General features: G+C 33.8%; 1 pseudogene; it reads left to right on the top strand.

The window, feature by feature from the left end:
• The first annotated feature begins 532 nt into the window (after positions 1–532).
• Positions 533–24,075, top strand: LOC105788587 (protein ARABIDILLO 1-like; annotated as a pseudogene).
• The last annotated feature ends 3,834 nt before the right edge of the window (positions 24,076–27,909 follow it).

Genomic DNA, 27,909 nt, shown 5'->3' with positions numbered 1-27,909 from the left:
GATCCTATTCATGATTAACTAAAATCTGTAATTTACCTCTACCATTATTAATTCTTCATGATATTATCATATCATTTGTTTAACTTCATGGTACTGAAGCATCAGTGCCCCCCGAATCGACCCATTTGCATGTTCTAAAAAGCAGTCCCTATAAACTTGCAAATTGCAATCTAGTTGAGCTCAATTAGTTTTTAGTCCCTATAAACTTTATCGTGCTTATTTTCCCCCAATACAAAGTACAGGCAAGCACTTCTGGTATTGACTTCTACTCGTCTTAGGGAAAAGCAGTAGACTTGACAGTACAAATAATATGAAAAAAATTGTAATAAATTAATGAGTGACAGATTCTAAAGAATAGTAACAGAGTTGGAATGTAAGTGGTGTGTTTATCCTTTTTGGCTTTAACTTCTACTGCTTTTACTTTTTTAACCCACATGGTTTTACTGACCCTTTATATATATTGAGCTTCTATTTTGTTTCAAAGAATCTTCCTCCGCAGTCGACTCCAATCTTCTGCTGCCTTGAGGTACATTTTTTGCTTCTTTATGTTTATACTTCGGTTTTTTTTTTCTTTTTTGCACTGGGGTTATTGACTTTTTGGAGAATTGACTTTCCGGGTGTCTGGGGATTGAGGAAAAGGCTATTTGATTGAATGTTTGATTTGAGGACTTTTTATTAATGGGATTCTGTAGTTTTGTAGTAGGGAAAAAGATGAAACTTGTTTGATTGGACAGTTGTTTGTTTACTGAAATTCAAGATTGATGGTTATGTTCATTGCTTATTTCTTGGGAAAATTGGATTATTTTCGTGTCTGTGGCTTGAAATTTGAGATTCTTCTTTACTGGGTCTTTAGTTCTTGAAAAAATTTACGTAGCATGTTCATAAAAATGTTTGTTTGGTTTCTTGAATTGAGGTTCAAGCTTTTTTCCCCCCGAGTTTGAGTTTTGATTGAGTTGATCACTGAGATTTTCTAACTTGATTGAGTGAGAAACATTGGTTCTCTCTGTTGTCATCATTTGTAGTGCTGAAAAACTTGTAGGATATGAGTCGAAGAGTGAGGCAGAAACGTGAACATAGTTGGGGAGAAAAGACAAACATTAGTTTAGAGACCCTTGACTATGGAAGTTTGGCTTCAGCTACTATTTCTGGAGTTGATTGGACAACCTTGCCTGATGATTCAGTTATTCAACTACTCTCTTATTTAAACTACCGAGATCGAGCTAGCTTGGCATCAGCTTGCCTAACTTTTAGGCTCTTTAAGTTATTTACTGATGCGGTCGTTGAAAGCACTAAAAATATCTTATCCCTAATAAATAATGAAAAAGAATAGTAAAAGGGAAGTAGGGTAAAATCCTTAGGGATTAGATTTGCACAATATCTTGTTCTGTGAAATCCCGGCAGAATCTTGCCCAAGAAAACCTGTGTTACTGGAAAAAAAATAAAAAAAATAAAAAAATAACAGAATTAAATGTTTGGATATGGAAACGAAAAATAAAATAAAAACAGAATTAAGAATATTGAATCGAAAATTTGAAAAATTAAAAATAGAGTTTAGAGAAAGAAAATTCTTATGGGAGATTCCAACCTCCAGTTGTCTCATTCCGCCTTGGGTTCAATCCTCGACTTTTAGATGATCCTTCCCAAACCAAATAAGCCAGTTATAGTGGAAGAGAACACCTACGACCACCAGCTCTAAGGATTTAAACTTACGATTTAGTGGAACCTGACTCTAGCCAACAATCGTTTTTGTGGAATCGTCTTATGTTAGATCAACACTTCTCAATGGTGAATCCCACGCCATTTTGTCTCTTAGACTCGCCAACCTCTGACGCAGTAAGCTAACGAACCGATTGTGCAACCTTCCCAAAACATACAAAGCGGCTGCCTTTGCATATATTGAAAAGCTTACTTTTTAAGGGATATGGACGGAAGTGTCAGCCACGTAGTGCGGAAAAATGATGAATACTCGGCGAGGAGGCTAAGTACGAACTCTAAGCCTCAAGAACTCTTTTTGGGGAATATCGACAACTTTCGACTAGATGGGTTTAGTGGCTCATGGTTGTGGTGGAAAAGAAAATAAATAAAATAAAAATGGAGATTTTATTGAAAGAAAATATGAGAAGAACAAAAATCTAGACTTTTGAGGAGAGAGTGTTTACAGAAAAAGATGAATCTCTTTTGAATCACTTCACCCCCTATTTATAGTGCTAGGGGAGATAGTCTAATCCTACTTAAATTCCTAAAAGATAAATATATTTAATTGAAGATAAATAAAGATAAATAAAATAAAATCTTAAAAATAATCCTTAATAATTATCTCAATATTAATTATTCTAATATAATTAAAATAGAGTTTAATACAATAAAATCTCTTCTTTTTATATTTCAACCCTTGTGTCCTCTATTCTTGCACTTTTGACACCAATTTTTTTTTGTGTCGCACATTGGCCCATTTTATCTCTAAATTCACGGTTTTGGCCCTTAATTTTGTTTTTGTCTCAAATTTAGTTCCTATGAGATAAAAGATCATAAATAGCTCAAATTAGTAGGATCATACTCAGAATAAATACATAATTAATACATAAAAATACGTTATTTTAGAGTGTTATTCTAGAGTGTTATCATTCACCCTGGGGGTCACTAGACCTCCGTTCTCACAGATTTGACACTGGAGCTGTAGTCTCACTCTCCCCACGATGCAAGAATCTCCAGAGACTTAAATTTCATGCAGCCGGCTCAGTAGATGCATTAGTTAGTCTTCAAGCAAGGAAACCTTGAGAAATTAGTGGTGATTTCTGTCGGGACATTACTGATGTTGCACTTTCAGTGATAGCAGCAAGACATGAGATGCTTGAGAGTGTCCATTTTGGCCCAGATGCTTGTGAGAGAATAAGCAGTGATGCAATCAAAGCACTTGCATATTGCTGCCCAAGGTTGCGGAGGCTTTGGATGTCAGGTGTTAAGGAAATTAATGGAGATGCTATAAATGCTTTGGCTGAACATTGTAGGAAGTTAAAGGATGTTGGGTTCGTCGAATCAGACAACATTGATGAAGTTGCTCTTGGAAACTTGAATTCTGTTAAATTTTTATCAGTTGCAGGGACTAGAAACTTGAAATGGGGATCTGCAGCACAAGTTTTGAGTAGATTGCCTTGCATGGTGTGTTTAGACATTTCTAGAACTGATGTAAATCTGAGTGCTATTACAAGGTTTTTGTCATCATCCCAAAATTTGAAAGTACTGTGTGCCTTGAATTGCCCAGTTTTTGAGGGTGAAGTTGACAGTAACACTATGCAAAGTCACAAAGGCAGAGTATTGCTTACTTTTCTGAATGGCATTTTCAAGGGGGTGACATCATTATTTGCTGACAATTCCAAAAATGTTACTGATGTGTTACAGTATTGGAGGAGAACAAAGAATAGAGATAAAAACTTGGATGAGATTGTTGTTTGGATTGAATGGGTCTTTTCATATTCACTTTTGCGTATTGCTGAAAATAATCTGAAGGAGTTGGACGATTTCTGGCTCACACAAGGGGCAGCAGTATTACTCAGTTTATTGCGAAGTTCACAGGAGGAAGTTCAAGAAAGAGCAGCTACTGCTGTTGCAAGTTTTGTAGTCATTGATGATGAAAATTCTGCTGTTGATTGCCAGAGAGCTGAGGCAATTTTACGGGGAGATGGAATACGGTTGCTATTGGACCTTGCAAGATCTTGTCAAGAGGGGCTTCAGTCTGAAGCAGCTAAAGTATGAATTGCCTCTATTTTCCGAGAATATACTAAAAGTTAAAAAATTCGTTACTTTCATGAATTATAAGCAATGTTAGAAGTCACTACGGCTGAACTTGGATGTTTTCATGAATATCATTTTAGAAGTTATGCTCTCATATAATTCTCCTCCTTGGAATTTGTTTTTATAAGTTGCTTTGGTACTGGACTAGTCATTTTCTTATTGTTGGGATTCAGGCCATAGCAAACTTGTCCATTGATTCAAAAGTTGCAAAAGCTGTTGCTGAAAGTGGAGGAATCAATATTCTTGCCAATTTAGCAAAATCAATGAACAGATTGGTAGCTGAAGAGGCTGCTGGGGGGCTGTTGAATCTTTCTGTTGGGGATGATCATAAGGTTGTGAAAACTGAAGAATTGTATTGATAGTTATCTTCAGATTTTCTATCTTCATTCAACCCTGTTCTTTTTCAAGGTGCCATTGCAGAGGCCGGTGGTATAAAAGCTTTAGTTGACCTTATATTCAAATGGTCTTCAAACACTGATGGGCTTCTTGTATGCACCTTTACCTGTTCTTTCCTGCAGATATTTGCATTCTTGTTAGAGCTAAATTGATCCTCTGCTGTATGAAGGAACATGCAACTGGAGCACTGGCAAATTTGGGAGCTGATGAGAAATGCAGCATGGAGGTGGCTGTGGCTGGTGGAATCCATGCTTTAGCGATGCTTGCTCGCACTTGCAAATTTGAAGGAGTGCAAGAGCAGGTATTTTGTTTTTAGTTTCTTTTGTACATTGAGAATGACAACTGATGCTGATGGTTTTCTTTATGATACGTTGTTATTGATTGATATAATTTGTTTAGGATAATTAATAGACTTCTTAGAAGTCCTTTTGAAAAGATTATGGATCTGCATTTGTAATAACCATAAGGAGATTAAAGAATTTGATCGAGACTATTCTTGTCTTCCATAGTAGGTTGGTATAATGCCTGAGTAACCAAAGCCAGTTGACTGCAAAGTACCTTCGCCTTTACCATGGAATATGTATCTAATACTTTCACTCAGAGTGCCTAATGATTATAGCTCCCTCTACTCTATGATTATCAAACAAGGCATGGAGTAATGCAATATTTAACTGGATCCTTTTTCAAGTTTTTAATTTCAGGACTTGGAAAATTGTCATATTTCATTTTTAAGTGGTCATACTATCCCTGGTCAATAATATGCCTGCAAATGGGGATGCCTTTATAAGTTGAAGAAGTAGCCCTTAACTTCATTCAGTTGCTTTCGAACTTTTATCATAAATCATGAGTCCATTCTTGAAGAGTATGAGAATAATTCTGCATTTCTATGCAAACTATCGTTTCAGCAGATAGCATTTATTTTTTCTTGATAAATAGAATTCTTCTCCTCTTGGCTAGGCTGCTCGTGCCTTGGCTAAATTGGCTGCTCATGGGGATAGCAATAGCAATAATGCTGCTATTGGACAAGAGGCAGGTGCATTGGAAGCATTGGTGTAACTTACTTATTCTCAAAATGAAGCTGTAAGGTAATCTACTTTACTTCATATCACATGCTGCAATAATAATGACTTCTAGAGTAGATTACCTGACACTTGGGATTTCACCCTAAACGTTCCAGTGAGCAATTGCATCTATTAACTAGGCTCGAACTCATAAACCCACCTTTCAAAATGCCATTTTATTTATTCATATCTACTAACAAGCAGGCAGGAAGCGGCTGGTGCTTTGTGGAATTTATCATTTGATGACAAAAATCGAGAAGCAATTGCTGCAGCTGGTGGTGTCGAGGCACTGGTATGATGAATTGCATGTCAAAACCTTATTATTTCATGTTTTCAGTTTTCAAGTAAATTATTGTTCTGTTCTATTTTACATATGATGCATCAATTATGAAATTATCTCAAGTATTTCGTTACCTGTTAGACAACTATTAAATGTTTTTCTACCATGCTTTTTATCTTGGTCTTAATTTGATCGTATCCCATGCTATGTGCATGCCCTTGATAATTTCTTTGTAGTTTGCAGTTATGGTTACTTTTATAATAAGAATGTTGACAAGTTTTTTTTTGTCAAATTCTTCTATTAGACCCTGTAGTTTGTATAAATTATGGATTTAATACCTATACTTTAATTTGATCAATTTTAGTCCTGTACTTTTCGAATTTTGAAATTTTAGTCCTAACATAATGGTAGCAATTAAATCTGTTTGGTTAAATTATATCATTAGTCATGTATTATATGTAAAGTTATAGATTTATTCTACCTTCACCAATTGGATCATTCTTAGTGGCTATATTTTTTAATTTCAAAATTTTAGTCTTAATGCAAACGGCAGTTGTTTAAGTCTATTAACTGATCTTTTGTGAGTAATATGTGAAAGTAACAAATAGACATAGCATTACACATGTGATAATATGTTTGACACATCAAATTTTAAAATAACAGAACTTAACTTAATGAATTTAATAGTGATCATTTGGTTAGGACTAAACTTTTAAATTCTAAAAATATAGGGACTAAAATGACCAAATTAAAGTACAAGTACTAAATCCACAACTTATGCGGTCTAATAGCAAAATTTGACATATTTTTTTCTTTCAATTGGCTTTCTTTTCTCCTTATTCTTATTTTAATTTGAATTGTTTGTAAAGAATCAGTACAATCATTTAGAATAGGACACAAAATGTATGATTTCAAACATAAAAAATAAGGTAATAATTAATATGCAAAGCCTCAATCCAGGAGACTCGTAATATGCTAGTCATTCTTTTCTTTAAAATGGTTGTGGCAGTATTGTTGCATTAGCTACGTTTAGACTTGAGGTAGATGTTTCATAGTTTTAGCAATACTACTTGGAGGTCTCTACTATATATCCCCACTGAATCTAAACCTAAATTGGGGTTTATACAAAGTTTATTCTATAGTTCAACTAAAACTACATAAGAGTAGGGGTGAGCATTCGGTCGAATCGAATCGAAAATTTTCGAGTTAATCGAGTTCTCGAATCTCATTTTATCATCCTAACTTTATTTGAAGTTTTCTCGAATCGACTTGAGTGAGATGAAATTCGAATTGAATCGAATCGAATATATTTGTTCGAGTTAAATTTTAAAAAATAATTTTGGGTCCTTGTAACCATTGTCACCCATCGTAATAAAATTTGTCCACCTTAATCAAATTTTTTTATTAACTTTCATCACCTCATAATTTATTTATTAATTTTTATATACTGGTTAGCTTATTTGTTTGCTTAGTTGTTTCAATTATCTTGATTCTTGTCACTATTTATTTTGGAATTAAAAATATATTAAATATAAAAATATGATTTTTTAATAAAAGTTATTTTAAAAATAAAATGTGAAATTGATACCGATATAAAATTTTAACACGAATATTTTATGGCATAATTAAGAATTCAATTTTAATATAAATATTCAATATGACTAAACAATTTAATAATATAAATAATATAAAATGTGAAATTTAATTTAATAATATAAATAGTAGATATAAATAAAATTATTACTATTTATGTTTAGTGATTTTTTGGATAATTTTGATTTTTATTTGAGAGTAAATGGTGAGAAGTAAAAGTTTAGGGGAAAATAAAAGTTTTGGGGAATAAAAGTTTGGGAAAGTAAATAAGGGGAGTAAAATTTTGGAGGGAAAATATTTTAAAAAAATTGGAGGGGGAGGGTTTGGGGTAGATGGGAGGTGGGATGAGAAGAAAATAAAAGTTTTAGGGGAAAAGTGGGAGGGAGTAAAAATTTTGGGGGAAAATAAAAGGTTTTGAGGGTTTTTGGGAGTAAAATTTTGAAAAAAAGTAAATGGAAGAGTAAAATTTTGGTGGAAAATAGATTTTGGGTAGATTGGGGGGTTGGGAGGGGAGGGGAGTAAAAGTTTTGGGGGGAAAGTGGGAAGGAGTAAAAGTTTTGAGGGAAAAGTAAAAAAGTTTGGGAGTTTAGGGTAAAAATGTAAAATATTATAGTTTGATATTCGAATTATTCGAATTCGAAAACTCAACTCGATTCGAACTCGAAATTCGAAAAAAATTCGAGTTGATTCGAATAACTCAATTAACTCGAATAACTCGATTCGTTTAACTCGAAATTCGAATTTTTTTCAATTTTTTCGAGTCGAATCGAGTTTTGCTCACCCCTACATAATAGAACAATGAAGATAACTGTGTCTGATATCAAAAATGGAAGGAAGTACATGTGCTAAAGATGATTTTGTTTGATATAGAGAAGCGTTCATGTTAAAGAAGCTCTCTGCCTCCATGATTCTATTAGTAATTTTGCCTATACCTCCAGACAAGAAAAATAGAAGTTTATGATTCCACTGCTTGAACTGATAACCCTCATCTAGGTTGTGATTTTGCTCAAATATATTATTTTGCTATCAACCTTATTGCAGGTTGTTGAAACATTTTATTCTGGTTTTGCATGATTAGGTTGTCCTGGCTCAATCTAGCTCAAGTGCCTCCCGAGGTCTTCAAGAAAGAGCTGCAGATGCCCTTTAGGGATTGTCAGTATCAGAAAGTAATAGGTATTGCATGAAACTTCTTATTTGTAATTGTTTGTTTTTTTCACCTTATGCATGAATACTTTTCAAACCAGTTCATAGGTTAAAGTTCTCCTTTGCTTTGGTACTGTATACTTATATAAAGATTTTTTTTTGTAAATTGAATGCTAGTGGTGATGGCCTTATTCGTGCTATTTAGTTTAAAGTTTGAAGCATTTAATACATGTGTGTAAACCTTAAAATCTAGATGTAATTCATCTTCAGTTTTCATGCATCTACAGAATGTATGATCTACAATGATTTAGGCCTCAATTGTGTAATATTATGTCAAACTGAAAGACTCAACCTCCTTTCCTTTATTTTATTGGTTATAAATAGCCATTTTGATATACATATTTGTATATTTTCTATTAATGTAGCATTGCTATTGGAAGACAAGGCGGTATAGCTTCCCTTATTGCCTTAGCGTGCTCAGATATTGAAGTAAGTTTTTCAGTCCTTGCTTGCAAATTAGTCGTTTCTCTCAAATTTAGTTTAAGATGTTTTTCTTTACATTCACTGTGATTGTAATCTTATAATGACTATCCTCTATCTAATGTTGTTGTTAGTGCAATTGCATTGGTTGTGATTTCTTTGAATTTTTTTTTTGAAAACAATTTAGAGAATAAAATGACTTAAAGTTGATGTGAATGGACAGATGATGAAATTAGAGATAAATACTCTAATATATTAAGGAAAAACTCACTTAAAAACTATATATTTCTCAAAAATATGTATAGATATATATACATGTAGCATTGAATCATGTAAGTACATAATATCTCTAACTAGAATCTCTAAAAATCAGCTATAATCCCTAGAGAAGACTATGATAAGTCTTATAGCTAAGCCCTTTAGTAAAAACATCAGCCAACTGCTTTTCGGATGTGAGATAAGATAGACTTAAGACACCATTGACTACTTTTTCCTTAATAAAATGACGATCCATTTTGATGTGCTTGGTCCTATCGTGCTGCACTAGATTTTGAGCTATGTTGATGGCCACTTTATTGTCACAGTATAAGGTTGATCCATTTTCATTCAACAACTTTAGCTCTTTTAATGCTTTTCGTAGCTATAAAAGCTCAAAAACACCTTAAGCCATGGCCTTATATTCAGCCTCTGCATTTGATCGAGCAATAATACTTTGTTTCTTGCTCCTCTAAGTGACTAAGTTTCCTCCCACAAAAGTACAATAACTTATTGTAGACCTTCTGTCATCAAGAGAGTCAGCCCAATCTGCATCTGTAAATACTTCTATCTTGAGATGATTATTTTTGGAGAAGGGAATACCTTTACTTGGTGCAGACTTCTAATAGCACAAAAGGTGCAATACTGCTTGCATATGGGCTTCACGAGGATCATGCATAAATAGGTTAAGTATGAGCAAGATAAATCAATCGTCCGACGAGTCTTTGATATCTCCTTTTATCCACCATTTCACTGATCCCTACTTGTAACTTATGATTACTCTCAATAGGTGATTTTCCTGATTTGCAACCCAACATGCCAGTCTTTGTCAGAAGATCTAAAACATATTTTCTTTGGGAGATAAAGATTCCCTCTTTCGATCTAGTCACTTCTATTCCAAGGAAAAATTGTAACTTTCCCAAGTATTTGATTTCGAATTCTTGAGCCAATTGTTTCTTAAGGTGGGTCATTTCTTTCCTATTGTATTTTTTCATAATTATGTTATCAACATAAACTATAGTAGAGTAATTTTACCATTGTGATGTTTTATAAAGAGGGTATGATTAGTATTACTTTGTCGATAGCCAAACAACACCATGGCCTCACTAAATCTGTCAAACCAGGCTCTAGGAGATTGTTTTAGTCCATATAGGGCCTTTTTCAGTCAACACACCTTCCCTTGAGTATATTTATCCTCGAACCTTGGAGGAACTTTCATATACACTTCTTTCAGGTCTCCATGTAAGAAGACATTCTTTACATCAAACTATCGTAAGTCCCAATTGAGATTTGCTACACATGATAAAAGGATCCTAATTGTGTTTAGTTTAGTGATTGGAGCAAATTGATAATCCACTCTGTAACCCCCTAAACTCGACCTAGACGTTATGGCCGAATCTCGAATATCACATTGGTCAAGTTGATGGCGCAAAAAAACATTTAACTATTTTTCTTCCGGAAATCGTCATTTAATAAAATCGTTGTTTTTTACTTACTTGGGAAAAGTCAAGTAGTGTCTATAAAATTTCTTTTGAAATGTAATTATCAAAAATTGATTAACTTAGATAAAAACACGAGTTTCGAATATATACAGAAAACATCATATTTCAAAAAAAGTGTCGCAACGAAAAATAACTAAATTTCATTGGTTGATTTTGAAATTTTAGTTTGACGTGTCTTGTAAAACATTGATTCAGTGGGCAAATAGATTTCAAATTTCTAAAAATGAATTCTTAAGTTTGAAATAACAACATCAAGTTGGGTTTGTCGTTGAGTTTTTCTTACCAAAATTATAAATCATATTAAAATATAATTTTAAAAGCTTAATCATGCAATCTCATCCAAAAACCCCAAAATCCAAATAAAAATTCTCATGTCACAGTCCACAATAATAAATAATAGTTTCAAAATATCAAGTAATAAAGTATGATAGTTCATTCGAAAATATCTGAGTGCACCTCCGTAAGTTGAGCCGATGCCTAACCTCAATTATTATCTGAAAAATCAGAAATTTAAAGGGGTGAGCTTTTAAAGCCTAGTGTGGGTCAATTTGCATAATAACAAAATTTAAGACAGAATCTCAATAGCATAACAGAACACATATACAAAAATATATAATCACAGAGTCACTTTTATCAGTATGCATATCAATGATGTCGATGCAACGCTTTTTCAGAACAGTGTTGATTTTCATAAAACATTTCATACCCATCTCTGCTACACACTATAATGAGTTCCCTAGAACTCGTCCATCTAATATCACACCAATAATGTGGTTAAGCCACTAGATAGTGCAGACAAGCTGCCAGATACAGAATATTGTGGTCAAGCCATCAAATAATGCAAACAAACTGCAAGATACAGAATATTATGGTCAAGCCACCAGATTTGCAAATATACTGTTAGATAATGTGGTTAAACCATCAGATTGTGCAGATTATTAAACTGTCAGAATCTTCCTCCTTTCACATAATCTCATCCCCATGCATGTGATATGACATACGAAACATAATTTTTGGTTGGCATTCTTTACATGCGAAGATCTCATTACGAATTAACACAGTTACATGCTTAACATGAGAATCAGATTTCATTACGAATTAACATAGTGGCATACTTAACATGCGACTAAGACTAATAACAGAAACAATGACATGTTTATTTTCGTGCTTATTAAATAATGCCATATGTCACAATACATGAGTGTCATAAATAACATGGTATACCATTTAACAGAAAACATACAATACATTCACAACATCACAGATCTGTAAGTTTAGATTTACTTACTTAGGAATCCTCATTTTAGACGGATTTATCAATCAATTTGAATACATAGCGTATTTGCACATCTTCGCGTTTCAGAATTTGTTAAAAAAATATTTAATATTATCACATTTATTTAATTAATAACAATTTCACACATTTTAAGAAGATTAATCCCTACACCTGAGTTATGCAGTTCTGATGCAATACTAGTCTCTTCAGTTGATCATGCTCGGATTTAGCTATACTAGAGTATATTTGAATATAAAACGATGTTTTATTAATTAAAAAATATTTTATTAGTCCTTATACTAAAATGATAACCACGACTTGTCTTTTCACGAATCATTACTTACGCTTTAATGGATACGATTTGGATTCATGACTCACTTCCAATGCTAGAAGTGTTCTGTGTTGATGATAGTCAGCCCTTCAACAAACAAATACTTTATGAGAGAGATTAAAAGAAAAGATTGGTATGGTAGGATTTACCAATACTTACGTAATATCGAGAGGAAAGGGGCTCAACAATTCCCACGATGATTCGATTAGAGAGGAGGGTCTGCAACTAACCAGAATACTATAAAATAAAAAAGATGGATTAGAAAAAAGATGTAAATAAATCCTTTCTAAAATCGAAATATAATAGTTGTCCGAGTAGAAAAAAATTACAAGGTAAAGGAGGAGAAAAGAAAGAAAAACGGAGAAGAATGGTGGAAGATGACGGCGATGGTGGATATCTGATTGTGGCGATGGTGGTTCGGTTGGCTAAAAGTGATGGAGGATTGGAAGAAATATAAAGAAAAAAAGGTGATTTAGTTGGAGGTGATTTAGGTGGTGAAATGGAAGAAAAATGAGAGAAAGGGGAATAGTAAGGAGGAGGGCATGCAAAAAGAGAGGAAGAGAGTAAAATGAACAAAAAAAATAAAAATGTTTCAAGTGTTTAGGTGCATTGGACGGTTAAGGTATGGTAAGGGAGGGAAAAAGACAATATGCGAGAAAAATGGCATGGAAATGGGATCAAATGAGTGAAAATAGGGCTATTGAAGAAAAGTTCTATGTAAACAAGGGAAGAATCTTCCCAAGCATGGCAACTATGGATTGGATGGTAAGGGGGTTGACAATCCCATTTTAAAGGCCAAAAATTCTAAAAGGAAGATCTAAGTAAGGGAATTGAACCTAAGATCTCTAGGAATTTAATTAGGCACTTAACCACTTGACCAATCATTAGCTTGTTTATGAATTGACAAATTAATTAATAAAAATATGAGATGTGACACACTCCATATGTCTGAGTGAATCCTTGCGCTACTAATTTGGCTTTGAGTCTTTCAATTTAACCATCAGCCTTATACTTGATAGTAAACATTTATTTGCAATCAACCATTTTCTGCCCCTTAGGAGGATTAATCAGTTCCCATGTCTTATTTTTTGCTAAATCCCGCATTTCTTCTATCATAGCTTTCTTCCATCTTGGATCAGTGATAACTTTTCTCCAATCTTGTGGAACAAACATAGAGAACAAGAATAAAACAAAAGCTCTATAAGATAAGCATAAGGAATCATAAGAGATAAAGTTATATATAGGATGTAAAGTGCAAGTTCTAACACCTTTTTGTTGAGCTATTGGTAATTCTAAATCAGTAGCAATTCAGGTAAAAAAGATCCACCTGTTAGTGAAGAACCAAGGCACAGAATAGATTGTATGATGTTATCTTCTTTCTTGCTTTTTCTAGTGTATGTCCTTAAATCAGGCTTATCCAACAACTGTCCACTAGTATTCTCTTGAACTAAAGTTTTTGCTGAAACTAAATTCTCCTTGGGAAGAGTAATAGATTCAGGTGTCATCTCTTCATTTTCAATAACCTCCCCCTAAAGAGATGGTTGTGATGAAGAAAAGTTGGGTTCATTCTTACGAAATGCTACATCCATACTTACATAATACTTTCTAGATGGTGGATGATAACATTTGTAACTCTTCTGTGTGGGAGAGTATCCAATGAAAACATATTTGATTGCTCAAGGATCCAGTTTAGTCCCATGTCGAAGATGGATAAAGCAAACACAACCAAATACCTTCAGTAAAACCGGGTAATTTGTCTTTTCCTATAAGATTTCTATGAGACTTTTAAAATTAAGGACTCGAAGAGGCATCTGATTAATGTAATAAGCAACAATTGGTCTAATGTAGAATCCCATATGATTCTAAATAATCATTAAAGTTTTACTCGGTTCCATAATCAGTTCGCAAAATCTTAACCTTAGCATCAACCTGAGTAGTAATCAATTTATGAAGAACAGAAACATAAGAAAACATCACTTTTGGACTTTAATAAAAAAACTCATGTCATTCGAGTGCAACAATCAATAAATGTAACGAACCAATGATTATCAGATAAAGAAGTAAGGTGAGTAGGGCCCCAAACATCAGAATAGATAATCTCAAAGCGAACAGTACTTCTATTATTATGTAAAGGATAACTATTTCTTGTATGCTTAGCAAAGTCCCATGCATCACACACTAAATAATCCAACTGAGTTCTTGAAAATAAAGTAGAAAACATCTTGGCAAGAGCAGTAAATGATGGATGTCCTAACCGCCTATGCCACTGAATTATATCCCGGTTGACATCTTTATTCTCTCCAAATAAGGCTTGGAACATATTGGACAATCGAACCAGAAGATATAAGTCATCACATAATCTACCACTGCCAATTGTCTTTCCTATCTAGAGGTCCTGAAAGATACAATGATCAGGAAAGAATTCAAGTTTACAATTTAAAGCTTTAGTGATAGTAATAACAGATAAAAGATTAACTAGAAATTTAGGTACATGAAGGATAAATGATAAAGTGATATTGGGAGTACAAACAATAGAACATGTTCTAGAGGCGGAGGTGAGGGAAACTATCGACTATTCGCACACTATCTTTAGATGGACAAGTGGTATAGTTAAATAAGTTTTTGTTTGACCCTGTTATATGTTTATTCACACTAGAATTAATAATTGAAGATTCAAAAGTGGATGGAAAATTTAAAACAATACTTGATTTCACATGATTACACTTAGCACCCGAGGTAGAGTCCAATTGAGACAAAAGACGTCGGAGATGTTGAATCTCATCAGAGGTAAAACTCTTAGCAGAAGTGGACTTGTCTTCTGTTGTCACAGAGTCTGACAAATTTTCCTGAAAATGAGAATTACCCCATTGCTTTCCACCACGACCTCAGTGGGGTTACCATGTAACTTTCAACACGAATTTTTAATGTGCCGAGGCTTACCATAATAGTCACACTTCTAGTGATCCTTGTCAAACTTATCACTTGACGGACCATCCTGGTTAGCAATGAGGCCAGCTTTCTCAATTGGTGGATTATAGAGCATAACAACATGCCGACTCTCCTCCTGTTGTACATAAGAGTATGCCTCATAGAGAGAAGGGAACGAAGTTTTGCCAAGAACTTGAACCTGGATTTGATCATACTCAATATTCAACCCAACCAAGAAATCAAAAACTTGCTTTTTATCCATCATCTTTTGAAATTTCCCAGCATCGCTGGTACAAGTTGCTTGAAAATCTTGATAATAATCAAGTTCCTGCCACAAGCCACTTAATTCAACAAAATATTGAGAAATCATTAGCTCCCCCTGTTTTGTACCATGCACTTTATTATGAATCTCAAATATTTGCGCATCATTCCCAATATGAGAGTAGGTGAGAGTAACAACATTCTAAATTTTTTCCGTAGTAGTAAGCAACAAATAAGTTTTGGTAATATGATGTTGCATAGAGTTGATAAGTCATGCCATAATAAAAGAGTTCGTTGAATCCCACTAACTAAAAATTGAATCAATGAGTTCAGGTTTTGACATGGTATTGGTGATGTATCCCTGCCATCCATAAGCCTTGATAAACAACAAGCAAGACTTTGACCAAACAAGGTAATTACTCCCATCAAGCTTCCCAGGATTAATTTGCAATGAGGGATTATCGGTTGGAATCACAAGTTTCTCGTCCTTCGACATAATGTTGAAAAAAACAACTAATACCTTAAAAAAATCTACCTGGAAAAATTCTAACAAAAATCACTCTAAAAACCGCAAAAGAGATCCCACACAAAAAAACTTAGCTGAAATACACCACCAATTAGAGGAGAATGACCGGAAGGGAGCAGAGAGCACAACGATGGCGTCAAAAAAAACAAAGCAGCAGTAGGTGAAGGCTACGTGCGGTGCGTGAAACAAAAAAGGAAGAACCTTGTGGCGATGTGTGAGGCCCACACACATGTCTTTTGGTCATTAAACTCGAGGTTTTTGTTGGCGAGTAGAGTCCGACTCCAATGGTAGGGGCGGTGAGAGAGAAAATAAAGGCTAGGGTGAAAAGTACCAATATAGTGTTTCTAAAGTTTTTGGAACAAAGTTTTGAAAATAAAAAAATTATCCAAAACAAAATGAATCAAATATTTGATACCATGATGAAATTAGAGATGAATACTCTGAAAATATATTGAGGAAAAACTCACTCAAAAAAAAACTATTTCTCAGAAATATGCACAGATATATAGACATGAAGTATTGAATCATGTAAAGAAAGAATATCTCTAATTAGAATCTCTAAAAATTAGCTATAATTCTTATTCTCAACAACAGATTATATTATTGTTAGGCTTTGGCCAATGAGGGTTATTTAGAGAATAAAACCATCTTTTGGGGTACTCAACCTGAAAATTTTACATTGCAATAAACAATATAAATATTGAACCTCTTTGTATAATCTCAGTCTAATCCATAAGACTGGACCTTTTAATAGAAAATCAATATAATGGTTCCTATAAATGATGATGTTTTAAATTGCATATTTGAAAACAATGTGCGACATGCATTCCACGTGACTGATAATTTTCTCATTTGTATAACTTTCTAACTGTAAACTGAGGTTTTGGTATTTGATTGAGTTTCAAGATGTCCATGAGACTACTGCTGGAGCACTCTGGAATTTGGCCTTTTATCGTGAAAATGCTCTCCATATAGTACAAGATGGTGGAGTTAAACCCCTTATTCATCTATGCTCTTCATCAGTCTAAAAAATGGCACGTTTTATGGCTGCATTAGCCTTGGTTTACATGTTCGACGTGAGGTATGTCAAATTACTTGGTGCGAGTTGTCAATACTTGTGTGTTAGAATGCTGGACTCTTAGTTTCAGCAATCAGCTTTCAACCCTTAGGAGCCTCAAATATATTATTAAAAAAAAGCCGTGCTTTCTACTCAAGAGGAGCAAATAAGAAGAGAAAAGAATACTATTTAAGCTTTGGTAAAAAGGTGGAATTGACTGCTAGGAAAATGCTTCTAAAAATTGCTTTTGAGAACTTTTGGCTTAACTTTTTACAGAATAGACACATCTATTCCGATTGGGCCCCCATCACCAGGCAGTTCAAAGATTTTGAACAAGGGTGGGGTTGGAAGGATGGCCTTGAAGCATGTTGAAGAATTTGTGACCTCATTCTATAATCCACAAACCTTTCATTCCGCGGCTGCATCATCAGTCCCCAATGCTTTGGCACAGATAGCAGAAGCCATAAGAATACCAGAAGCAGGACATCTAAGATGCAGGTTTAAATGTTTTGGCCCTTGCATTTGATATTCAACTGGTAAATTTGTAGGAGTTTATGGTAGTAAACTTGCATATTGTATCAATCTGTTTAATTTGTTAACCAACTCTCTAACACCATTCCTCACTTCTTGTAAGAACATGATGTTTGCATCCACTTGTCACTTTCCTTAATCTTTGTATCTGTCTTTCTCATTTGTCTCTCCCTTTTATCTATCTCTCCATAGACAATGAAAATCAACCCAAAAGAGCAACGAGTCCCATGAGGTAATTGCTGATGAGATGGTAGCCTTTGGATTTTTATAAATTACCCTAAGGCCTTAGACCTTGTTGATGCGACTTATATTGCCCCTTATGTATTGAAACATCAACATATGTACCTGTCACTAATGACACTACCCTGGACTTATTTATGAAGCAGCTATGGCCAAACATTGTGTTTTAGTGACTCCATCTCTTGAATCCTCATTTTTACCTCTAGCATAGTATGCATCCCTTGCTACTCTTGGAACTTTGTAGTAAACGCAAATGACTAGTAGACCACCCCAGTCATTTTGTAGTAAAAGATTATTCTTTCACTCGACTAGGAAGTGACTCGAACACCATTCTGGACTTTCTGTACCTGGGATCAACTTGTTTCAACACTGTTTAGTCATATTTGTATGAAATTCAATATGTCTACTCCATACATTTTGTAGGAAATGCCTTTACAAGCTGACAGTCAAGACACTAGCACCTTTTCTTGTAACAGTTCATGGCAATTGGCAAGTTTTGAATGAATCATACATTTATGCCTATTGCATCCATGCTTGTCACTCCTGCTTGTAAAAGGAGTTCCCAGAAAGTGTTAACTAAAAGGGGTGAAAAATCAAAGAACTCAAACTAGAGTTTAAATTATCAGATTGAGAAAATGAATCAATGGGGGGAAAGTATTTGATGACGAAAATGCTGCCAATCTTACACCAGGTTCGTCTTGATCCTCATATAGCTATGAGCAGTATGTGGAAAAACTTCCAACCTATGGTACTTGGATTGGGTATCAGTGCCAGATATAGATATGTATCTGACACCGTTACGTTTGGTTTTTTCCAAGTTTTTCCTAGTATTAGAGGGTCCTTGTCTAAATATATGTCAAAAAAGGGTGTCGGACACAGGTTCTTCATAAATTGAAGAGTCGCTCTTGCAATATCTAGCTTTAGGCAGTGAATTTAAAGCTGTTGTCAATTTTAGAGTCCATTTCCACATTGATTTTTATAAATACAAGTGAGGTTTCCGTTTGCATAAAAAGAGAGTTTTTTTGGAACATTGGCAGCAATAATAACAGATTTGCAAAGCAAAACCAATGAAAAATCGAAGCAAAAGAAAAAGAAAATAAAAACAGCAAGTAGAAGTTGAACACCCAGCAAATGTAACTGAACAACCATGTATTTTCATTCAAAATTTGAAATATAAGGAGTTAACAAAATCAGCTTGACAGTTACCTAATTGTTTAATTGCCCCAACTAATACAAGACTAGATTATAGCTAAAATGGTACACAAAAGTAGCTGACCAATCAGCCATTACATCAAAAACTAATCCTACTAACTTTCTTACATAAATTTGCAACAAAGTAAGATTACATTAAAACAAAATCAACCAAGCAACTGTTGCATTCGCTCAAGCTTCAATGCTGCACATCCAGTTGCTTTGCTACTGCTAAGCTTGATAGTAGCTGGCTGCTGGTTCCATGTTACATTGCAGTCCAGCTTTTAACACTCCTTCTTGGACTGTATACAACACATACCAATTGCACTTCTCAAGGCTTCAAATCGAGTAGCTCCTAAGGGCTTAGACAACATGTCAGCCAATTGTGCCCCTGAGTTGCAATGAACTAGGCTGAGTTCCTTTGTTTACTCAGCCTCTCGAACAAAATGAAGTTTAATATTAAAGTGGTTAGTCTTACCGTGGAACACAGGGTTTTTAGCTATATCAACTACTGATTGATTGCCCACCTAAATCTCAGTTACTTCAGCTTGGTTTTCATTAAGGTCTTAAAGGAGTTTCCTAAGCCATATAGCCTGATTGACAGCTACTGCAACTGCAATGTACTCTGCTTCAGCTGTAGACTGAGCAACAGTCTGTTGCTTCTTTGAACTCCAACAAAACACACTCGATCCAAGTGTGAAGAAGTAGCCAGAGGTATTCTTCATGTCATCGAGAGAACCTGCCTAGTCACTATCTGAGTATCCTTCAAGTCTAAACTCTTTTCCACTTTCAAACATCACACCAAACTTTGCAGTCCCTTTAACGTATCTAAGGACCCTTTTTGCTGCTTTTAAGTGAGCTTCATTACAGCAGTGCATGAATCTCAATAGCAAGCTGACACCAAACATAATATCTGGCCTAGTTGCTGTTAGATATAACAGGAAAACTACTAGGCTTCGATAGTATCTTTCATCAACCCTTTCCTGATCTCCATTACTAATTAGTTTTTCATCTTGAGCCACTGGTGTGCTGACTGTTTTACTATTTTGTATGCAGAATTTATCAAGTATCTTCGAAGCAAATGTGTGTTGGCTGATGAAGATACCTCGATCAGACTGATACACTTCCATTGTTTCTGACCAGCTAAAGCAAATAGAAGCTTGATTGTGCCCAATCTTGCTACTGGAGCAAATGTCTCCATGAAGTCAACTTCAAACTATTGACTGTAGCCTTTCACCACAAGCCTAGCCTTGTGCTTGTTCAATGAGCCATCAGCATTGTATTTGGCTCTAAACACCCATTTAACACCCATGTCTCGTTTTTGTTGATCATATCCAATTCAGCTTCCATTGCCTTCTTCCAGTTCCTATCCTTGACAGCCTCTTCATAGTCAGTAGGTTCAACTACAGCAACATTGCACCTTTGGTAAACATCAGCTAGGGTTCTAGTGCCTCTCACTGGTGTATCATCAACAGCATCAGCATTTGGTCCTTCTTCTGTAGGTTCAGTAACCAAATCCAATTGATTCTCTTCAAACAAGCCTGCTTCAGCACCATTCCAGCTCCATACCCTATTTTCATCAAACTTCACATATCTGCTGACTAAAACTTTCTTTGTTGATGGATCATACACCCTATAGCCCTTCTTGTTATTGCTATAACCAACAAAAATTCCTGGAACAGCTCTGCTCTCGAGCTTGGTTCTCCTTTCCACTAGAACATGAGCATAGCACACACAACCAAATACTTTCAAGTGTGCTACAACTGGTTTGACTCCATGCCAAACCTCAAAAGGAGTTTTATCCTTAACTGCTCGAGTTGGCAATCTGTTGAGCAGGTATACTGAGGTGTTAACTGCCTCAGCCCAAAATTGGCTTGGAAGTTTGCTTTGAAATAGCAGACATCTGGCCATATCAAGCACAGTTCTGTTTTTCCTCTCACATACTCCATTTTGTTGAGGAGTATAGACAGTTGTGAGTTGATGATGAATCCCAGCACTTTCACACAACTTCTGAAATCTATCAGACACATATTCAGAGCCATTATCAGTCCTCAAGGCTCTAATTTTACAACTAGATTGGTTCTCAACAAATGCTTTAAACTTGCAGAAGGCCTCAAACACTTCTGCCTTCTGGCTCAAAAAATAAACCCAACAAAGCCTTGTTAAATCATCTATAAACAGAGCAAAATACTTATTTTCACTGATTGAAGGTGTTTTCATAGGACCACAAACATTAGAATGCACCAATTCGAGCCTTTCTTGAGCTCTCCAAGCACTATCAGCAGGAAAAGGCAATCTAGCCTGCTTACCAAGCTGACAAACCTCACAAACAGTCCCACTAGCATTAATTTTAGACATGTCTTCAACCAAATTTAGCCTATGCAACAGATCAAGGGACCTGAAATTAGCATGGCCTAATCTCCTATGCCATAGATTAGTGCTAATAGCAAGGCTGGTGTATGCCTTTCTTTCTGCTTGACTTACATCCAGCATGAAGCACCTATCAGTCATGGCCACTGTAACTAGCTCCTGACCAAGTGAGTCTTGAACAATGCAACAGCCATCCTTAAAGACTAAAGTATAGCCCTTTTCTACTAATTGGCCCACACTAAGCAAATTCTGGTTTACGTCAGGTACAAAGAGCACATCAGTGATTAGTTTGTTACCTGAACCAGTGCTTACTAGCACATTGCCTTTGCCTTTGGCCTCAATCAGCTTCCCATTTCCAATTCTAATCTTTGAGGTGAAGGTCCTGTCAAGGTCCTTGAACAGCTTTGCATCAGATGCCATGTGGTGTGAGCAGCCACTGTCTACTAGCCAATCACTGCTAGCTTTTGTTGTGCCAAAAAAATAGGATGCTGTAAACACATGCTTCTCCTGAGCTTGCAGATCCTCAGCAGGTCGAGCTTGTTGCTGAGCAGTCTCCTTTGCCTTGCCTTTGCACACCTTCTCCACATGACAAACTGTTTGCATTTCCTGCATTGGATGTCTGGCCTATACCAGCAATACTTCTCTAAATGTGTTGTTTTCCTGCAGTGAGCACATGGTGGAAACACCTTTTTTCCTTCATCTCTTCTTGGTTTGTCTCTCCTATTGTGCCAAGGCTTTTTTCCTTTCACATTCAAACTCAAGCATTCACTGGCTTTTGCCTGGAAAGCACCTTCAGGCTGTTCTTCCTACCTATTTGCTCTCCTTTGCTCAAGTGCATACAAGGAATTTATCAGCTCAGATAGTGAGATGGCTGATAAGTCTCTCGAGTCCTCAAGTAAAGAGATCTTTGACTCGAATTTCTCAGGGAGAGTTGTAATGACTTTTTCAACAACTCTGCTCTCACTAAAGTCCACTCCAAAGAGCCTTATGTTGTTGATAATGGCCATTATCCTGTCTGAGTACTGCTTGATGGTCTCAGATTCTCTCATCTTCAAATTTTCAAAGTCTCTCCTGAGATTGATCACCTGTTGCTGCCTCGTTTTGTCAGTCCCCATGAACTCCTCCTTCAGCTTCTCCCATGCTTGTTTAGGTGAGTCATAGGCCATGATGCTAGTGAAGATCACATCAGACACACCATTTTGCAAACAGGCCATAGCCTTGTGCTTCTTGGCTCGCTCCTCAGCATGCTACCTCATTTGAGTAGTGGTAGGATTGGCTCTCAATAGAGGTGGTTCAGCATCGTTTTCAATCACACTCCATAGATCATGTGCCTGGAGGTATGTCTTCATTTTAACTATCCAAATGTGATAGTTTTCTCCAGTGAACACAGGTGGTGGAGGTGGAGTGAAACTCATTTTGTTAGACTGAATTCAAGCCTTCGATTTTCCCTTTTTTAAGCTTTGCTTTTGACAAAATACAACCAATAACAGAGGCCCCTCAAAGACTTGGGCTCATGATACCATTTTTTGGAACATTTGCAGCAACAATAACAGATTTGCAAAGCAAAACCAATGAAAAATCGAAGCAAAAGAAAATGAAAATGAAAATAGCAAGCAGAACTTGAACACCCAGCAAATGTAACTGAACAACCATGTATTTTCATTCAAATTTTGAAATATAATGAGTTACAAAAATCAGCTTGACAGTTACCTAATTGTTTAACTGCCCCAACTAATACAAGACTAGATTATAGCTAAAATGATACGCAAAAGTAGCTGACCAATCAGCCATTACATCAAAGACTAATCCTACTAACTTTCTTACACAAATTTGTAACTAAGCAAGATTACATTAAAACAAAATCAACTAAGCAACTGTTGCATTCGGTCAAGCTTCAATGTTGTACTTCTAGTTGTTTTGCTGCTGCTAAGCTTGACAGTAGCTGGCTGCTGGTTCCATGTTGCATTGCAGTCTATCTTTCAACAAGTTTCCATACCTACTACTTTTTTCTATGTAAATGACATTTTCACAAGTTCCATGTTCATGGCTTACCTTCAGGATTCATTTCTGCATTCTAATACGTTTTTATTCCTTTACACATCTCTCCAGCGGTGCCGAGATTGACAGCTTTCTCAGAATGTTAAGGGACCCTTCTTCTGTACTTAAGTCATGTTCTGTATTTGCTCTTTTGCAGGAAAGCGCCTATTCTCTATCCTATTTATTAAAATTTTTTATATTGTTTAATTCCCATTTTGCAATACATTTTGTAGTTTACCTTACCTGGAGGACGGCATGCAATGCACCATTCAAACCTCCTTCAAAATGCAGGAGCACCAAGAGTCTTAAGTGCCACTGCAGCTGTGTCAACAGCTCCTATTCAAGCCAAAATTTATGCAAAAGTTGTGCTTCGGAACCTTGAGCACCACCATGAAGTCTCAATTCAGTTGTGAGGATAGTTTCTTCTGAAAAAGCACAATCTTTTTTAGAATTGAACCAGGAGGATGAGACAGGCGACCTCAACGTCTTTTTTGGAACGAAAACCAGTCTTTTTCAATACTAAGGTTCAAAACTAGGAAACTTCTTGGGCCTCCATTATTTGTGGTAAGAAAATGAAAAGGCCTGGCGAAGGAGCAAATAAGAATAATCCCATCTCAAAGAAGTCAATCTTTTTACCTTATATGTATATATAGTTTGCAGTGATTTTTCATTAGTATCTGATCAAGTGAGCTCTAAGTTTTCCTTATTACCTCTGCAATTACTCAGGTCAACGACACTTATATTATTCTAGTTTGAGTCCTTGGCTTTGTATCATTTGGGGTCCAAATTGCTTTAGTTTTAAAATCAAATCAGTTTGCTTTTGAATCATTTTGAGCATTTAGGTTTAATTCTTTTTAAAAATCTGAATAAATTTGACTTTAGATTATTATATATTTTCATTTAGCAAATTCTTATAGTTAGACATTTTCTAATCAAATTGGCTTGGAATGAATCCAAAATATTGACATGCTTTTTGTATTTGTGTAAGGGTGCTATTTCTTTCTCTTTTTTTAAGAAATTTAGATGAATAGTTAGTGGATCACCATTAACCTGTCCTACAGCACTTGGGGAGGGGAAAAAGGAAGAGCAAATTTATTCAACTAGCTTTGAATCAGCATCAGTGACAGTGCCAGCATTCAGCAAATAATTAATGCATGTGACCAATAAAGAAGGAAGAAACATTTACTAACAAAAAATGAATGGAAATGTTTGTATAAAAAAATGAAGTCCCTTTTAACTTATAATGATAAAATAAAATTTTTTAACCGAAATAATTAACAATATTAACTGTTTAAATTGATTAATGACATAATAAAAGTAAAAAATTATATTATGTTCAAAATTAAAATATACGTGTTTAAATTCAAATTTTAATATAGTATAAGGGCCAAAGCAAAAACTTGATCATTGTCCTATAATATCAAAAGGAAAAAGCAAAGTAGACTTTGGAAGATGGTATATTTCTAAGACATTTAGGCTTTTCAAATTATATATAAACATGTGACATTTTAATTGAAAGGTCAATAATATTAATTATTTGGATTAACTAATAATATTATAAAAATACATTGACCAATTTATATTAGAAATTTAGTTATAATGATTAAATTTTAAATTTAGGCATAATAAAGGCACCGAGATAATTTTAATTTTTTTAAATGTCATAAAAAACATGAAGGTGGAACCATACGTCAATTAGATCTTCCTTTTATAAGTATATAGATATGACAAAGAAATTAATTAAATAATAAAATAGGTATATTTAGAATTTATTTTTGAAGATGAATTTCATTCATCCATACTTATGAATATTGAGTTCCTTTATAAGTTGTTCAACCATCATATTTCTCAAGTTTAGATTCTTTTATTTTGATAAGTATATATATATAAAAGTTAGTATAGAATAAATGATATCCTATTTGTGGGTGTCAAGTAGAGATGTTCATGGGCTGGGTCAGGTCCAATTAAAATTTTAGGCTCGGGTTTGGCTCAAAAAATGAGCTTAAAATTTTGTTCAAGTTCGGTCCGGATAAAAATGCTAAAATTCAGGCCTGATTCGTCCATATTAATTTTTAATATAATTTGTAAATATATATAATACATCAAAAATATTAAAAATATTAAAATAAATATTTCCCAACAAATTGAAAATAAATTTTTAAAAAATATGTATACTTAAATATGACTAAGATAGATGCAATTTAACAAGCAAATGCCTCTAAAATAATAACAAAATTAACAATAAAACAAGTGTTATACAATATACAATAACAACAAGATAGTAGCATCATAATAGTGAAATGGTAGAAAAATAGGGTGAAAACAACAAGAAAATAGCATTAAAATAGCAAAAAAAATCAGATTTTTTTGTCCTTTAGTGAATTCAGGACGGGCCCAGGCCAAAATGCTTTACCCGAGGCCAGATTTGTTTTATAAACGGGCCTTTTTTTTGCCCAAACCTATTTTTCAAGCCTATATTTTTACCTAAATCTTCTCACTTTTCGAGCGGGCCCCGACCCAGCCCATAAACAAGTCTAGTGTCAAGTTAGAAATAAATGTATTTGCATTTAGGGTAAAGTACAAAAACGGTTATTAATTTATTGATTTCAATTTAGTCACTAAAATTTTCGAAATAAAATATTTTGGTCACTTTCCCGTTAGTTGCAGTTAGATGAGAGACAGAAAGTTGATGTAAGTTTTTTTATTAGTCTAATAAAAGATTTAGCCCTCAATATTTAAAAATTGTTATTTTAGTTCAAATTTTAAAAATTCAATAAATTTAACCCTCTATCAATTTAGTTCTAATTCTAAATTGAGCCTTCAATTTAGTATCAAATGATATGATTAAAAACAATAATTAAATTAATATTATAGAATTATTAAAATATAATTAAATTATTATTATCTTATAAATAATTTAATTTAATTTATAATTTTATAAAATATGATACTTATATCAAACGAAATTCAAAATTCAAATTCAAGTTGAACATTCTAACTTGATTTAGCCATGGAAATGTGAAGAGAGAAGAAAAGAATTTAAAATGTTAGATGCCATTGGATTTTCTTTTATATAATTTTAAAAATATCTTTCCTTTTTCTGAAATTTTCAAAATTAGAACTAAATTAATAAATTTTGTAAATTTTGAGGTTATATTCATTGAATTTTAGAATTGAACTAAAATGACATATTTTGTTAACATTGAGGTTAAATTTGTTAAATATTTTATATATATTTAAAATTAAATTGATAGAATGTGTAAATATTAAAGGCTAAATTTATTATTAAACCAATAAATTAAAGCTCACATAAGCTTCTCATCACTCATCTAACGACAACTAATGGAAGAGTGATCAAAATATTTTATTTCAAAAATTTAGTGACTAAATCAAAAATTTAATAATTTAATGGTCAACATAGAATAAAAGCAATAGTTTAGTAACATTTTGTAATTTACCCTTACATTGAATGGTGATTAGTGAACGCTTTAATTGTAATTAATACAAGGGATCTTAACATTCTAACACTAAATTAAATTTTAATAATTTGGTAACCCTAATTCTAATATTTTTTTAAGCGGATTAGTCGGTCAAACTAGTTAAATCAAGAATCGATTAGTATATCAATTTAAAAATACTTTTAAATTGATTAGACCGAAATTAATACAAACCGATTAAAAACTAATTTAACCGATTGAAATCAATTTAATTAAAATTTAAGGGTGTAAAGTTAAGGTAAGTGTAATAAATAGAATAAATACTTAGGTGTGTGTAATCGTTTTTATGGTATTTATTTCTCCCACTGTTTTCAAGTTTTGACTGTTGAGGGAAATAATCAATTTGCATTAGAAACTTATAATTTAACTCACTATTTATTTTTCAACATTAATTATCTCCTTTTATTTACTTACTAGTATCACCAACAATCTTTTCAAGTTCCACGTTCTCAGAGCACTAATAGATGTAGCTGGTTTTTTTTAAGGAAAAAGAAAAAAAAATCCAATTTCGTACTTCAACTTCGCATTTCTTTTCAATTTGGTGCTCAAAATTTTTTTTATCTAATTTAATACTTAAAATTGTCAAATGTTATATAAATTATCTCAAAACGATACCGGTGTTAGTCTTTTTTCTATGATGGGACAAAAATAAATACAGTATGACTGACAAGAGATAGATGATATGAAATTTAATGACAATAATATTTATCTTTTTTTTTTTGAAGTTTCCTTTGTTTCGCAACAATATGCTCACATTTTACTTTACATATGGGTTGAAGTTACTTAAATTGTTAATGACAGGAATGGTTTAATAGAGATTGCATGTTTAAAGTATGGACTAACCTTCACAAAACCCTCAAATCCACAAAAATATCTTTAGTAGCAAAGGAAATATGTTAAAAATTATGCTTTGAGCTATGCTTAACAAGTGAATATTAAAAAGAAAACAAGAGTTTTAAAACTCAAAATAAAATAAATAAAAAGTAATTGAATATTTAAAATACAAAAAGAAATTTCATGTCATCTTCCACATGTGAATCATACATTTATTATTTTATTATCTTATAAAAATAAATATTATAGTATATTGAAGTAATTTGTATTAAATTAAAAAATTAAGTACCAAATTAAAAAATATAAAATTCAATTATTAAACCAAAAA

This window comes from Gossypium raimondii, chromosome 2 (assembly GCF_025698545.1).
Source record: "Gossypium raimondii isolate GPD5lz chromosome 2, ASM2569854v1, whole genome shotgun sequence".
NCBI classification, from domain to species: Eukaryota; Viridiplantae; Streptophyta; class Magnoliopsida; order Malvales; family Malvaceae; genus Gossypium; species Gossypium raimondii.
This window is presented reverse-complemented; position numbering and strand designations above follow the sequence as displayed.